The sequence below is a fragment of the Ochlerotatus camptorhynchus genome, unplaced genomic scaffold, assembly GCF_037179485.1.
Source record: "Ochlerotatus camptorhynchus isolate MF236.1 unplaced genomic scaffold, CSIRO-AGI_Acam_v1.1 ptg000193l, whole genome shotgun sequence".
Classification (NCBI taxonomy): domain Eukaryota; kingdom Metazoa; phylum Arthropoda; class Insecta; order Diptera; family Culicidae; genus Ochlerotatus; species Ochlerotatus camptorhynchus.
The window spans coordinates 9,199,982-9,214,973 of record NW_027040683.1 but is presented as its reverse complement, the minus strand read 5'-3'; the positions used below and the strand labels follow the sequence as shown (position 1 = coordinate 9,214,973).

General features: G+C 44.8%; 1 protein-coding gene across 1 annotated transcript in view; it reads right to left on the bottom strand.

The window, feature by feature from the left end:
- LOC135702523 (uncharacterized) overlaps positions 1 to 14,992 on the bottom strand; it is a 152,069-nt gene that overhangs the window by 114,701 nt on the left and 22,376 nt on the right. Inside the window, exon 2 of the mRNA XM_065223600.1 lies at positions 1,571 to 1,750. The gene's annotated coding sequence lies outside the window, so the exon portion shown is untranslated. The remainder of the gene's footprint in view (positions 1 to 1,570; positions 1,751 to 14,992) is intronic.

The following is a 14,992-nucleotide window of genomic DNA, read 5'->3' as shown; positions in this document are numbered from 1 at the left end:
TGAAAGAATTTCAATCATATCGTTTTCATTGGATTTTCTTATAGCGCAAATTTATTAGACTTCCACATAACAGGAATATGTCATATTGGTTCAGTGTACTTGCTTTTTTTGCATTTGCTGGTATCACTGAGGCAAAAGACCGTAAGAATTCCATAAGAACCACTTATGAATTTTAGCTACAAGAAATCGGTATGAATTTCATTGATTTGCCTTATGAAAAATAATATCGACAAAAAAATAATAAAACTGAGCAGACTGGAACCGAACCATGGACGTTGAGATTACGAGTCTGTCATCGCTTGGGAAAATGAAATGACTAATGGCATAGAAGAGCTACCTCATGTAAGACGAAATAAATTTTTTCGTAAGTCGTGCTTATGAAATTCATATGTGTCGTTCATAATTCGAGCCTTATGAAATTCTTAAGTCTATTTTCCTCAGTGTAAGATGCTGCAGCTTTCTATAAGTTGGTGTAAGAAAATATGTAATATGGTGGAGAAAGTATGAGAACATACTTTTGCTTTTTGCTGCTTGCTTACAGAAAAGCAAGTAAGAAAAGCAGACCTACACTGAAGCAAAACTTCAATAGCTATTATATCCAATGAAGATATCGCTTTCAAAAATACAAATGAAAGTTATGTGTCAATGATTTTCATATGAGCATCATTTAAGACATATTGCGGAGAACAGTAGCCACCTGGAAAAAAAAGATCCGTTTTATAGGATTTTCCAATAACGCAATTTTATATGAAAACCAATGGTTTTTACGTGTCATTTTCGTTCCGTGTATTATCAACTGTGCAAACAAATAATTAACTCAAAATGCTTGAGAAAAATATTCCAACGAACCAGCCTAGCCCGGTCAGGCTTCACACAAAGATACTTTGCGAACGAAATAAAAACGCCTGCGGAATGAGCAATTCAGTACACCCCGGTGCTGCTGCTGCTGCTGCTTGGTACTACCTTCACAGCTGGTCCCATGCCGTAGTTCAATCGGAGTTCGACCAAAGAAGTAACAAAATTAGACAGAATGCGGCAACGACCACAAAAAAAAAAAAAAGTTGACCCAGATCAGAGCGATTACTAATTGCCATTTTGACCAATTTGTGAGATGAGAGGGTCAATTTCGAATCACAAGAAAAGTGATACTCTAATGTAGAGAAAAAAAATTGTAATAGAGTCATAAGAAATCGTTTGCCAACAACGAAAGACAAGCGACAGGTCATTGAAATGTGAGATGCCAATGATTTCTCGCGCACGGGTGGTTATTTATGTGTGCGATGATGGTGCGCTATTTTTAGTAATTCTGCGAGACTCAAGCTATATGTTGCTCTCGGGGAGACCGATTGAGCCGGCCTATATCTGGTGGGAGGTTCAATTTTAAACTTGGAAAAGTATTTTTGATGGCCAGAGCCATAAACATGAGACACAAACAGCCGTTTAGCCGTAATTATCGAACGACTACCAGCGAGGAATGGCACATTTCATTGGTGATGACAACACTTTTCGGCTGCGACTTGCGGGTATTCAAAGTAGCAAAACATTCCACTGGCGGGCGGCGCTGACTCACCTCTTGCTCGAAGTCGCCTTGACGTCCCGCAGCAGCTGATGACGATAGCAGACCACCGTGCGCCGTTCGCAGCCGACACCGATCGAGAACGTTACCAGCTCATGGTCCGCGGCGAGACTCTCGCACACCTTGTGGATCAGGAACCGCCGATAGTTGTTCACCGGTGGGAAGATTAGTACGCTGCAAAATGGAAATACAAGAAAAGATCATTAGATGAGGTGCAAAAATCCATGACGCACGATGACGTTAATGGAGATAAAGAGGCGCCCTTGCGGGCAATAATTTACAATCAACCGAACCGAGTCGGGCGGGCGGATTTCCGCGCAGCCGATGGCTACCCCGGGGCAGAGCTGACGGAACACAGATTATTTAATGGTGTTTACACAGTAAAACCAATTGATTTAGCAACGGGGTGGCAGCCGGCGTTGTTGATATTCTGTCTCGTGCGTTGGCTACCGGCAGTAGGTTCGGAAACTTTTTACCAGCACTGTCCTGCACTTTTCTGTACTAGTCGTATACGCATGTGCAGCCGAGATTGGCGGGCGCAAGGAAATGAGTGCGCTGTAAAATTAATTTCAAACAATTTAATGTACATTAGACACGTACGTGTTTTTCAATGCGTCGGCTGATAGCAGGGAAAAAAGGGAGAGTAAAGGTGGCGTGCAGGGGAAGGCTGGTTTTTCATTTACTGTGTGATCAATGCGTGGAGATACGGGTGTATGCTTGGTAGGTTGATCTTCGGTTCGATTAAAATGTCACTAATGAAACATTAGTGCTTTGCTGGTATTATGTAATCGAGCGGGAAAGCGATGTTGAATAGGAGAATTTTTACAATTAATGGCTTTCGTTAATGGGGATAATCAGCACACGAATGTCAGAAATTTGGTCAGAGGATTGGAGAATCTGATAGAAATTTCTCCCGTAATGGAGAAGATTCCAGTTCAAGGATGTAGTTTTGAAACTTAAACAACTCCTGACCCCATGTTTCGCTATTCCGAGAACAGTGCACATTCGCCGAGAATAACACAAAGCAAGCAGACAAAAGAAAAGTACGAACAAACGTGTGTCGGTCAAGCAAATCTAACGGGATCTTTTACTGCTGCTGCCCGTTAAGCACGATGACTGACCACCACCACCACAGTACACATTAACTCACGTACTCCGCCACGATTGTTGAACTGGCGTTTCAGGGATGGATGGTTGACCGCTGCTACTGAAGTTTTCAAATTTCGGCTGAGGAATTTTTCTTCTAGTGGGTAATTTTGTGTTATTTTTTTCTGTTACACAATATGGCGTGGCTAGCACCGGATTCTGTATCAGAGACAGCTGCTGCCGTGATTTCGATCGTGACCAAGTCACGATATTCGGTTCAGAAGCATAACAGGCTCACTTAAGTACTTGTTTTGTTTGGTCGTTGGGACGCTGCGTGTCTTCGATAATCGCATGTTCGTGCTCTCATTAACGGTTAGCTGCCTTGAGTGCGGGTACGGTGCGACATTGATATATTCTGTTATTTTGGTAATATTGAATTACAAAAAACTACAAGGGACAGCCCTATGGGGTTGTACGCAATGGTGACGTAGAACTACGTGATCTTATATAATAAATGTTAACTGCAGCAGGAGCTTGTGTTTTGTGTAGGAATAGGAATTTGAGCGGGGTTCTCTCTGTTTATACTCTTTAGTATGACGCGCTTGACATAGATGGCCCACAGCGGCAAACGAAGAGCTACTGATTCCGATCAATAGCGGTGCGGCTTCTTCCGCCTTCTGTGGATGCTCAAGTGGGCTGCAGCTCGCTGCTTGCAGGCAGCCTTTCGTTGTGCACTGGAGAACAATGTTCAATACCACGTGCCGAAAGTACTGCTGATGCTGTTGATGCCGACCACACACGGTGATTGGAACTGAATACGATCAGCGGTTGAGGCCAGCCTTGATAGCTAGCTGCTTGCGGGGAGCCTTTCGTTGTGTACTGGAGAACACCACCACTCACCACGTGGTGATTGAATAAACACCGTTTAGTGAGACCGGATGGAATTCAACTTTGAAATCTCTGTTAGGGAAATCGTTTTTCGCAGGCAATCGGTGATAATTTTAACTATCATAGCAACAGTTGAAAATCCGTGCAATTTTCAATAGTGACATTTTTGAAAAATAATAATGTCTTAGATTTAACAGATGCGTAGAAATATTTCTGATCGATTTGTGATAAAATTATTGAAATTGGTCCAGGGGCAGCTGAGTTATTAACGTTCAAAATCTTTCATAATTTTGTTACATGTTCCATTTTCCGTTTTCACAAAGTGTACCCCCTTTTAGAAATCACAGACGTAGTCTTACGTCAAAAAAAACAATTATAGGTGGGGGCGGAACATTTCGCATAATTGACGTTTGGCACAATGGACATTCTGCAAGGACATTTCGCATAATTCATCTCTACCACGAGGACGTTTACGATAAGGGGAGTTCCATAGGATGCATAACTGTTTAAGTATCTCCATCGTAATATAATTATCGTAGAACGGGAAGAAGTTGATCACTACACCGTTCAATTCCCGTTTCCCAACAATCCATTTTCATGATATTGTTGAAAGATATATTGTTTAGTTTTTCATTAAACAGTTTAAAATCGTACTTTCAAAACGTTTCCTTAAAAAAACGATGCATTCTACCACTCTAATACCCCGTTCACATTACAGCCTATATCACGTAATATAGGCTGTCTTGCAATGAGCACTCATACATAGGATTTCCAGTGAAAAATATATGTATGAGTGCTCATTGTAAGACAGCGTATATCACATGATATACGCTGTAATGTGAACGGGGTATGTCCCCGATGTAATGCACAATGTTGTGGAAGTGATAAAATATGCTACTTTTAACTGTTCCAATAACATCCTTGTTCAGATCGAATAAAACAAACCGTTCTTGAATCAACCTTTTCTTGCAGGTAGATCAAACTGCAATTTTATGAGAAATTCATTGAAATTAGTACAGTATTTTCACGAGTTTTAGTGTTAGTATTACTCACAATTTTAGTTTGTTTTCCTCCTCTAAACTTTCCTTGTCTTTCCAATCTCGCTTCCACACAATCCACACGCCATTAATATTATTTATTTTCAACGGTTTCTGCATGTTTTACCTGTCTGCCAATCTAGCTTGTCGATCCGTCTATCATCGACTAACCTCCTCTATGTGTCGTAAAAAACTGTTATTTAATTATTTCGTTCTAAATTTGTTTCAATTTTTGTATGTTGAACTAACCTTCTCAAAAAACGCACCGAAACTTCACTTTTTCCAACAAATACGCTCTAAATCTCAATCTACAATAAACTAAACTTCAGTCTTTCTTTTCTATTTGTTTACTTCTCCTCTGCACGACTTCTGTCAGATCAACTTCTAACTATTTTTTCTATCTCTTTCTCACCTGTCACTTCTACTTCACCTGTCACCTTGTCACGCCTCATCGGCCAAACCGCTTCTCGCCTCATCGGCCGATCGCGAGGCGGAACGGTCCGTGTTGCCAGAACATTCCCCGGCCCGTAACTCTGTCCAAGGGGCCACGTCCGGCTCAGGGTTACCCTCAACCAACTCCATCACGGCCAGTTTCGCTGTCGCTCGCTTGTATCGTCCGGTGCTGGTACGCACCCACGCTTGACGGATCCTACCGTCACCGGATACGATGGGCTCTTCCACCACTCCGCGGATCCAACACTTTCTATTTGCTCCCTCCACGACGTACACCAGGTCTCCTGCTCGCAATGGTCGTGTCTCGCCGAACCACTTCGTCCTCTGGTTCAACGACGGCACGTACTCCTTAATCCACCGCTCCCACATTACGCTGACCAATTGCTGCGAACGCTGGAACGCATCTCGAAGGGCCACGGCAGGATGGGGAGGTGGAAGAGTGCCACTTGGTTGGTTTGGTGACGCTCCACTCAAGAAGTGATTTGGGGTGAGCGCTTCCACTTCGTTGGACTCCGCTTCAACGATTGCTGTCTGCAGGATCTCGTCCGTTAGCCGCCTTCCATCGTCGAGTGCTGTCAGCGCTTCCTTCACAGAGTGGACCAGGCGCTCCCAAACACCTCCCATGTGGGGTGCAGCGGGAGGATTAAACGTCCACTTCGTTCTCGCGTTTGTTAACTGGTCTGCACAGTCGTCTGTAATGCCGTGCACAGCCTCCCGCACTTCCTTACTGGCTCCTCGCAAGTTCGTCCCGTTGTCCGAAAAGAATTCGATCATCCAGCCCCGGCGACCCATAAACCGGTAAATCGCCATCAAACACGACTGAGTGGTCAGCCCGTGTGCCACCTCCAAATGCACGGCACGTGTTACCATGCACGTAAACAGCGCAATCCACCTCTTCTCCGTTCTGCGTCCTATGGTCACATCAAATGGTCCCAGGTAATCGACACCGACGTAGCTAAAGGCTCAAAGATTCGGTGTGACCCGCTGTACTGGCAGCGGGGCCATCATTGGAACTTCAGGACGACACCGATTCACCTTACACCACACGCAGGACGCTGACACCTTCCGGACAACTGCATCTATGTGTGTAATATAATACAGCTGCCTCAGTTCGTTCTTAACCGCCTGGCGGTACCCGTGGCCACTCTTCTCGTGGTAGTGCTGGACCATCAATCTCGTAATCCGATGGCCATTCGGCAGAATCACTGGAAATCGCAGATCGAACGGTAAAAATTCTGCTCGTTCCACTCGACCCTCCATTCGAATCAGCCCATCTTCATCGACCATGGGAGTCAGCTTATACAGAGGACTTGACTTCTCGATTGGCAGCCACTGATTCACCGAACGCTCCTTGTTTCTCGACAGCACCTTCAATTCATTGATGAAACTCTCCGACTGCGCCGATTTTAGGAGGCACCGCTCTGCTTTTTTGTATTCGTTCTGCTGTAACGGTATGCGATTACTCGCCACCGTGGTTGACTTTTGCACCTTCATCTGCTCGCTCGTCGCCCGCAATGTCTCGATAGGCAGCCCTTTGAACTTTCGCCTGCAGTTCGACACGAAACGAAATACACACGCCATCGTCCGAACCAACACCGTCCACTTCAAGAAGCGGTCTGCATCTACCGGATTCGATGGCACCTTCACATCGTGCAGTAGGAGATGAACCCGGAGTTCCTCCGTCGTGTTCGCCGGCGGTAGATTCTTCTTCGGCCACCCTTCCTTACTGCTGTACAGAAACTGCGGTCCTTTTATGCACGAGCTGTTCGGTTGTATTTCCGGATCCTTGCCCCACTTCGTTAGCTGGTCTGCCACGTACCCACCGCCAGTCTTCAATCCTCGTCGAACTCAGGATCTCTCCGATACGGAAACCGACAAACTGCTTGTAGTGGCGCTGATCGGATCGAATCCACGATAGCACCACCTCCGTATCTACCCAGAAGACCACTCGACTAATGGAAAAGGTATGGTTTTCGCGCACTGTCTGTGATAGTCGTACACCGAGTACCGCTGCCATGAGCTCCAAACACGGAATCGACAGCTGTTTCAATGGTGTTACCTTCGCTCGACTCATCAGCATTGCGCACATCACATCTCCTCGTACAACGGCTCGGAAAAACGCCACGCATCTGTAGGCCGTCTCGCTTGCATCCGCAAAGATATGCAGCTGCACGTCATCGATCTCATCTGATCGCGCACTGCCGAAGTAGCTGCGTGGTAGTTTGAAGGCTTGAGTGTCCATAAGGATGTTCGTCCACCGTTTCCACTTCTTGAACGATGCGTCGTCCACGATGTCATCCCTTTGGCAACCAGTCCGCCACAGGTCTTGTACTAACATTTTTCCCAGGATGGTGACTGGTGCGAGGAAACCCACCGGATCAAACTGCGCCATCACGATGCTGAGTACTATTCGCTTCGTCAGACGTTCTTCTCCTCGGAGGACTTTCAGCTGCTCTAATTTCGAAGCTTTTGCGAAACAGAAGACGTCTTCGATCATATTCCACACGATCCCCAGTACACGCTCGTATTCCGAGTCTTTATCCCGGATCAAGTGAATTACTGCGTTTGCGGTGCACTCCCCAAGCTCCTATAGAAACTTCTCCGAGTTCAACATTCAGTTACGTATGTGGAATCCTCCTTTCGAATGAATGTGTTTCACCTCTTTGGCTCTTTGGATCGCTTCCTCGACGGTGTCCACACTGTCGTAGTAATCGTCCACATAGTGCTTCTTTATAATCGCTGCTGCTGTCTCAGGGAATTCTTCCGCAAATTGTTCAGATTCTTTACAAATTGCGCTGATGCAGGCCAGCACGTAGCGCCACGTCCATCACGTACACTTGCGGTGCCCCTTTTGGGTCTGTTCCGAACAAAAATCGGAGCGCTTGCTTGTCCTCAGCTCGGATTTTCATTTGGTGATTTCTTGGATGTCTCCTCCAAATGCAACCGGACCCTCCCGAAAGCAGCTGACAACTTTCGGAAGAGGAACTAACATATCCGGCCCCTTCAACAACTGCGAGTTCAACGAGACTCCTCCAACCGATGCTGCAGCGTCCCACACCAGGCGAACCTTTTCAGGTTTCTTTGGGTTTCGCACCACATTTACTGGCAGATACCAAACCGCCGAGCTTGGTGTTTCAAGTTCTGCTGCGCTGATCTTATGTGCGTATCCCTTGAGCTGATAGTCCTTAATTTGTTAGCACATATTTCGTTTCAACGCTGGATCCTTCTCTAGATTTCGTTCAAGTGCTTTCATTCTTCGCATGGCCATCGGATAGCTGTCAGGAAACCACCGCACGTCTTCTCGCCACAGCAGACCCGTCTCGAAACGATCGCCAATTCGTTTCGTTGTTGTTTCGAGAATCTCTCGAGCCCGCTTCTTCTCCGCCGGTTCTGGTACGGCAAACGATGTAATCGCCGTCTCATCCAACACGTACTGCTCCCGCATCAAATCATGGAGCTCTTGATTGATTACCGGTGTGACAGAATGGAGGTTCAGGTAAGTCTTCACGCTAGGCTTCAGCTTCTCGGAACCATAGATTGACCATTCCATTTTCAACCGCACGGCGATGGGTTCGTTCGGTTTCCCAACCCGTGACCCGTGACCCGCGCGAAAAGATGGAGGTTGTCCAAACCTACCAGAATCGTCGGCAGTCCGGACGGAAAATCCTTCACTGGCACTCCAGTAAGATGCGAATACCGGTTCACCACGTCATGATATCGTACTTCCTGTTGTGGTAGCTGAAACTCGGACACCGTTCGTGTGTTGAATAGCGGAAATTTCTCCTTAGATCCCTTCGCCGACATCGTCATTTCCACACTACGGGATTCGTTCTCATACCGGTTGATGTTTCCGATCCACGTGACTATCAGCGACTCGAGAGTCCCTTCTGCCTTCAGCCGTGTGGCCACCCCATCATCCACCAACGTAGCAGACGATCCTTCGTCCAGGAATGCGACGGTGTCGTACTGTCGCTTACCGACATGGAGCGTCACCGGCATCATCCGGAAAATCACCGTGCAATCTGATTTTGCTCTCTGCAATTGCACCGATTCTTCAACCCGATGCAAAAGAGAATGGTGGTTGCCTTGGCAATTCCGCACCATACATCGGATCTTAGAGAAGCATCGATTTCCACCGTGTTTGTTGAGGCAGACTCCGCAGAGTTTCTGCTTCTCCACTTCTTTTCATGAAATCCGTGAACATCCTCAGCGGACTAACTTCCTTTCCTCGCTTGGACCGCACCCGTGGTAACTTGTTTGTTTGTAACTCGGTGGTAACTTGTCGGTCGACCAACTCCTGTACCAGCATCGGGTTATTAAGATGATCGTTGAGTCGCGCAGCCTTAAGATGGTCGAACAACTGCTTCATCGTAATCCTAAAATTAATGTCGGTGTCAAAGTGGTTCCTGCTAGAAGCTGCCTGCGTAAAGATTACCACCATGTCAACTGGGTGCAGTACGGACGAATGGTGCACAGCAACATCAATGAAAATCCACCGCTCGACTCCGTAGATGACATCGACCGGACGTTGGAAGGACAGGAAAAAGTCCAGGCTGGAGGGATTTCCCGCCGAAGAGATGAAAGTTGGTTCGTCCGTGGAAAAAGTGCGTGGTCGAACAATAGACACCCGTTCCGGTTCCGCTGGTAGTTCCGCCAAGCTTCATGGCGGGCGTTCAGGTCGCCCCCAACGATGAATCGGCAGCTAGTGCGAGTGATGGCGGTCAGGTCGTTCTTGAATTGGAAGTCTAGGCCATTGCTTGTGGTACACTGGCGTGGGCAGTAAACAATGATAAACCGGACGTCTCCAGTTGGTGATTCCACCTCCACACTAACGGTCTCGATGATAGAAGTGCGGATGTGGGGCAGAGTGTAGAACTTGATTCCGTTTCTGACGATGACCGCTACACCCCCCCCCCCCCTGGAGCTGGTGCGATCAAGCCGGATAATGTTGTGGTCAGGCAACCAGAAACTGTCACCGGACTTTAGGTGGGTCTCGGTTAGAAGACCCACGTCGATGCTATGCTTGCTGAGGAAGTCGGCAAGCTCAATCTGTTTTGCTCTTACAGAGCAAGCGTTCCACGTAGCGATGGTTAGCGGTTTAGACACCATACTGGATGATGAACTTACCGAGCACTTGGATTTGTTGCGGCACTTACGTAGAGCACCGGTCATGTTGATGAAAATCTCCATCAATTCATCCGCTGTGAACAGATCGGGATTATTTGGTTGAGCTGTTGGTTGTCTCCAGAATCCAGAAGGGGATGGAGAGCTTTGTCCAGCAGAAGATCCAGACGTTTCTTGAGGGGGGCGGTTCGCACCCTTGGATTCGCTTGTCCATGAAGAGGCGGAAAGTCCTCCGCCCTGAAATCCAGGGCCTTTTCCTTCCTTCGTGCTGGTTGATTGTCGGTGGACGCCTGATTTCGGATGCGCTTGAAATCCTCGCGTTTAGGGCACTGCTTGTTGGATCCTTGGCGAGCACCACCACAGTTGGCGCATTTTAACGCCACGGCTCCATCCGCAGGGCAGTCGGAAGTGGCGAGTTCTTGAGCGCAATTGCCACAGCGTGGCTTCATGTTGCAGTTGCGGGTGCCGTGTCCGAAGTTCAGACACCGTTGGCACTGAGTCACATCACAATGGCCGCCACGGTATGGCTTCCAGCGGACGATGATGGAATTGATGGAGCGGATGGCTTTCAGCGCGTTGAGCGTCACCGTTCCCTTCTGGAAGTGTACCAGGAAAAGGCAATCCGGATACGCCTTTTCATTTTCATCCTTCCTTGTCATCCGATAGACGGCACTTGGGGCCAGCTGATTTCAGCTTCGATAAACTTCGATTCGAAGTTTGGTAGGCCCCTGATGACGACCTTAAATGGCTTCTCACCGGGAATTTTTTTTTTTTTTTTTTTTTTTTCATTATAGTCACTTTAACACTCTTGGGTCATTCGTGACTTGTCCGGGGGTGAGATTTGAACTCGTGACTTTGGCGTGATAGGTATGGATGTTAACCGCTACGCCGGGGTCGCCCCCCTCACCGGGAATGTCGTGGGTGAAGAATTCCACCTTGGAAGTCCTCAGGTGGGCGACGACCTAGTCATACTCCGCTTTGGTACGGAGCACCACCTTGGTTCCGACTCTGCCCAACTTGTATTCGGCTTTAACGCCCAGCGTCGTTAGATCCGCGATGAGCTCATTAAGATGGGCATTTTTCAATAAACGTTCGGAATAAATTATCGAACGACTCGACAGAGAGAAAATTCACCTTTGCGTCTCTGACGTATTTTGCTGTCCTAAATGTTGTAGTTAATTTGGCTCTAGTTTTCTCAATTTTTTACCGATTCAAACCAAACACCCTGCACATAATCGAGAAATTACCAGAGTTTCATATGTCATACTTGTTGGTCATGTCGTGGTTCTGTATTTACACGGATATTCCTTGGGGTCTAATGGTGAGACATTTTCCAAATCATCCAGGACATCATTTGATCTACTAGATCAACCAAGACTGCAATAATGCCTGTAGTATCGAAAAATGTCCAATCAGATTCAAAGTATCTATGTGGATCATGCATGATTTATGTTCTTCAAATCGTCCTGGAGTTTTGATAATTTGATCTGCTATATCAACCGAGATTGGGACAATGTCTTTAGTATCAAAATATTTCCAGACAGATGCACAGTGTCTATGCGGATCATGCATGAACTATTGCCATGTATACCAGATATTTTAGGTACTCCAAATCGTTCTGGAGTTCAGATGATTTATTCTACTAGATCAACCAAGTCTGTAGTATCGAAATATATCCAAACAGATTCATAGTGTCTATACGGATAATGTTTAATTATTTCCACGTATACCAGACGATCGAGGTTTTCCAAATCGCCCTACAGTTCAGATGATCTGTTTTACTAGATCAACAAAGACTGGGATAATATTGGTAGTATCGAAATATTGATATGGAAATCCTAGAACATTTGGCATACACGGAAATAGGTTGGCATGATCCACATAGACACTGTAAATTAGTTTGGGTATATTTCGATACTACAGATTTTGAATTAGTCTTGGGTGATCTAGTAGAAAAATAATCTGATCTCCAGAATGATTTCAAAACCTATAACATCTTGTATACGTAGCAATAGGTCGGACACGATCCACATAGACACTTTGAATCTTTTTGGACATATTTCGATACTACAGACAGTATTGCAGTCCTGGTTGATATAGTAGAACAAATCAACTGAACTCCAGGACGATTTAGAGAACCTGGAATATCTGGTATACATGGCGATTACTCGCATATATACGATTCGTTTATGATTTTATAATGAAAAATGTTGATAAATATTGGAAATAAAAAACCATGAAAATGTCTCACATTGGACAGACCCAGGGAATTTCCGTGTAAATCCGGTGTGACTTATGGAATTGAGATCATTTCTCGATTATGTGCAGGGTGTTTGGTTTGAACCGGTAAAAAATTGAGAGCCAAATGAACAACACAATTGATGAGAGCAAAATTATCCGGGACGGAAAGGTCACAATGAATTCCACAATTTTTGTGACAGCACATGAGTCCCTTCGCGATTTTCGCGACATCATTTAATGTTTCCGCGATTTTCGCGACTGAAAGTTCAAATCCGCACAAATCCACGAAAATCGCGAAATCCGCGCCTGTTGTAACAGCCCTGCCAATCAGATCCCGTTTATATAGACCTTTTAGACGTTTAATCATCTTTCTCTATCTAGCACACATGGATGAATGGACGGTTTGTTTTCCCACTAATCTGTTTCCCTCTTGCTCGCACTCGTGCGCTTTAAATGGTACAGTAGTGTGCGCCGATTAAACGTCAAAAAGCTCTATATGGTCTATCACGCTTCACGCTAATTCGATTCCACTCATTGCTATTCCACACTAACTCTATCTACTACCCGACCAACCATTTCGTTAATTTTCATTAATTTTCTATACATCGATCTTCAAAGCCATTCATAAGAAAAATCGATAGCGATCGTCACCATTTCATGAATAATTGTAAAGATGCTAAAAGTCTAATCGTGAATCGTTTATAAAGATCTTTCTCAAAATATTGCTACCAATCGTTACCAATGTTAAAATATCGATTGTGTTGCCAGATTAAAATATCGATTGCTGTTGTAAAATCAAAATATCGATACACAACTGCAGATTTTATTTGCGATTTTTTATCTGCATAATTTCTAGTTTCGATCTCATGCCATCTGGGGTGTACTGATTTCGTTGTTGGTTGCTAATCCTCGGGTCCCCGGCTGCTGTTGATGAGCTTCAACGACAGGAAAACACACTCTAGTATGTGGTTTATTGAAATTTCTGTAAATCTTTTCATACATGAATTTAATATTTATTTGTCATAACCATCAACCAGTCAGCCATGTCGGTGTAATAGAGATCAAAAAGGTATCAATTTTCCTCATTGGGTTCCAAATACCGAGAATTCCACCACGCATGCTATCATGGGTTATTAAATATATAGACGTAAACTTGAAGAACTACAATGGTAAACATTTGCTGCGTCGCGTATTTTTTTTCCTCTGTTCGGGACATAACACCACTGCGACCAGTAATTTGATCTATTGTAGTATATCCCGTGTCCTTAGTTTAGTACATGTCGTTTTACTCCATCACTATTGAGAAATGATGAACTATTCGGTTTTGATACAGTTGTCATTCTTGCCTTCATCGCACGGAATCGATTCTAACTGAAAGGTTCCGCTATTTATACCCTTCGGAGTGTTGAAACACCCGCCAAAGGCGCGCCCCTTTGTCAGTCAAAATTGGATTCCTTAACAACAAAAACAAGCAATGAAACCGATAATGACCATGCATCAGAACCCTAGTCTTAACCACTTCAAACTAGGGAATAACGAATAGAAGATTAAGAATCACATACATAGGTGAATACTAACTAACTCATTTTTTCCTTGTTTCAAGATCATCCTCGGTTCAGGCAACCCGAGGACTTATCACTATCAACAAGGCATAAAAAGTAACAAGGACTAAGATGTGTTCCTTTGATTACTGAAAAAAAAACCTGTTCCCCTAGTTTGAAGAAGTCAGGACTAGGAATCGGTGGTAGATCTTACATCCCGTAACGTACCACGAAAAAGGTGATCTACCCACGTTACGGGGCTGGCGTCGCGTAACCTCACTTTTTACCTGTGTAACAACTTTGAAAACGTTATTTAGGGTCATGTTTACATTCAAATCAGTTTCAAAAGGCATAGGGTCTTCTAGTTTCACTGATTTGTATCCATTGGAACCAATATTGTATTGTTTGTTCACGTTTTGAGAGTTGTTGAACAGGTAGATTGAGGTTAGGGTGACGCCACTGTGCGTCGCGGCCATCGGTCTTCTCGTTCATTTACCGGCAGATTGCTTCTTCCGATGAAATGCCGAATATGTCGATAAATAATATAAACATTGCCATCTGTCACCTGGTGTGTCTCGAACTCTCTTTAACCAGCGATGCAAATCGATAACAAGGAGATTATAAATGTGCATCGAAGGCAATCTTTGCTGTTCTTTGTCAAAGTTCAAAGCTACGATGATATCAGTATTTAAATATTTATTGATGAATATTTGTAAAGAATACTAAAGTCCATGTGACATATCGAAATTTAAAGAAATTTAGTATGGCACCTTTATAGATTACTATCATATGACCGATGAAGAAATAATCTTATATGTAAGTATCGATCAATAAAGATTTTTAAATGTGTACATCGAAATCATAGAAAATTTAAAATAAAGAATTGCCGACATAAATCTTTATTTCTGTATAAAGAACTTTGAAGAAGTTTCACGAACGGTTTCTATTCCACACTAACTCTATCTACTACATTCTTCCCCTCTCCTACTCTCCTTAATTGAGGATCGAGAGCAATTTATCAACCCTCTCGGGACATCACTGTGCTC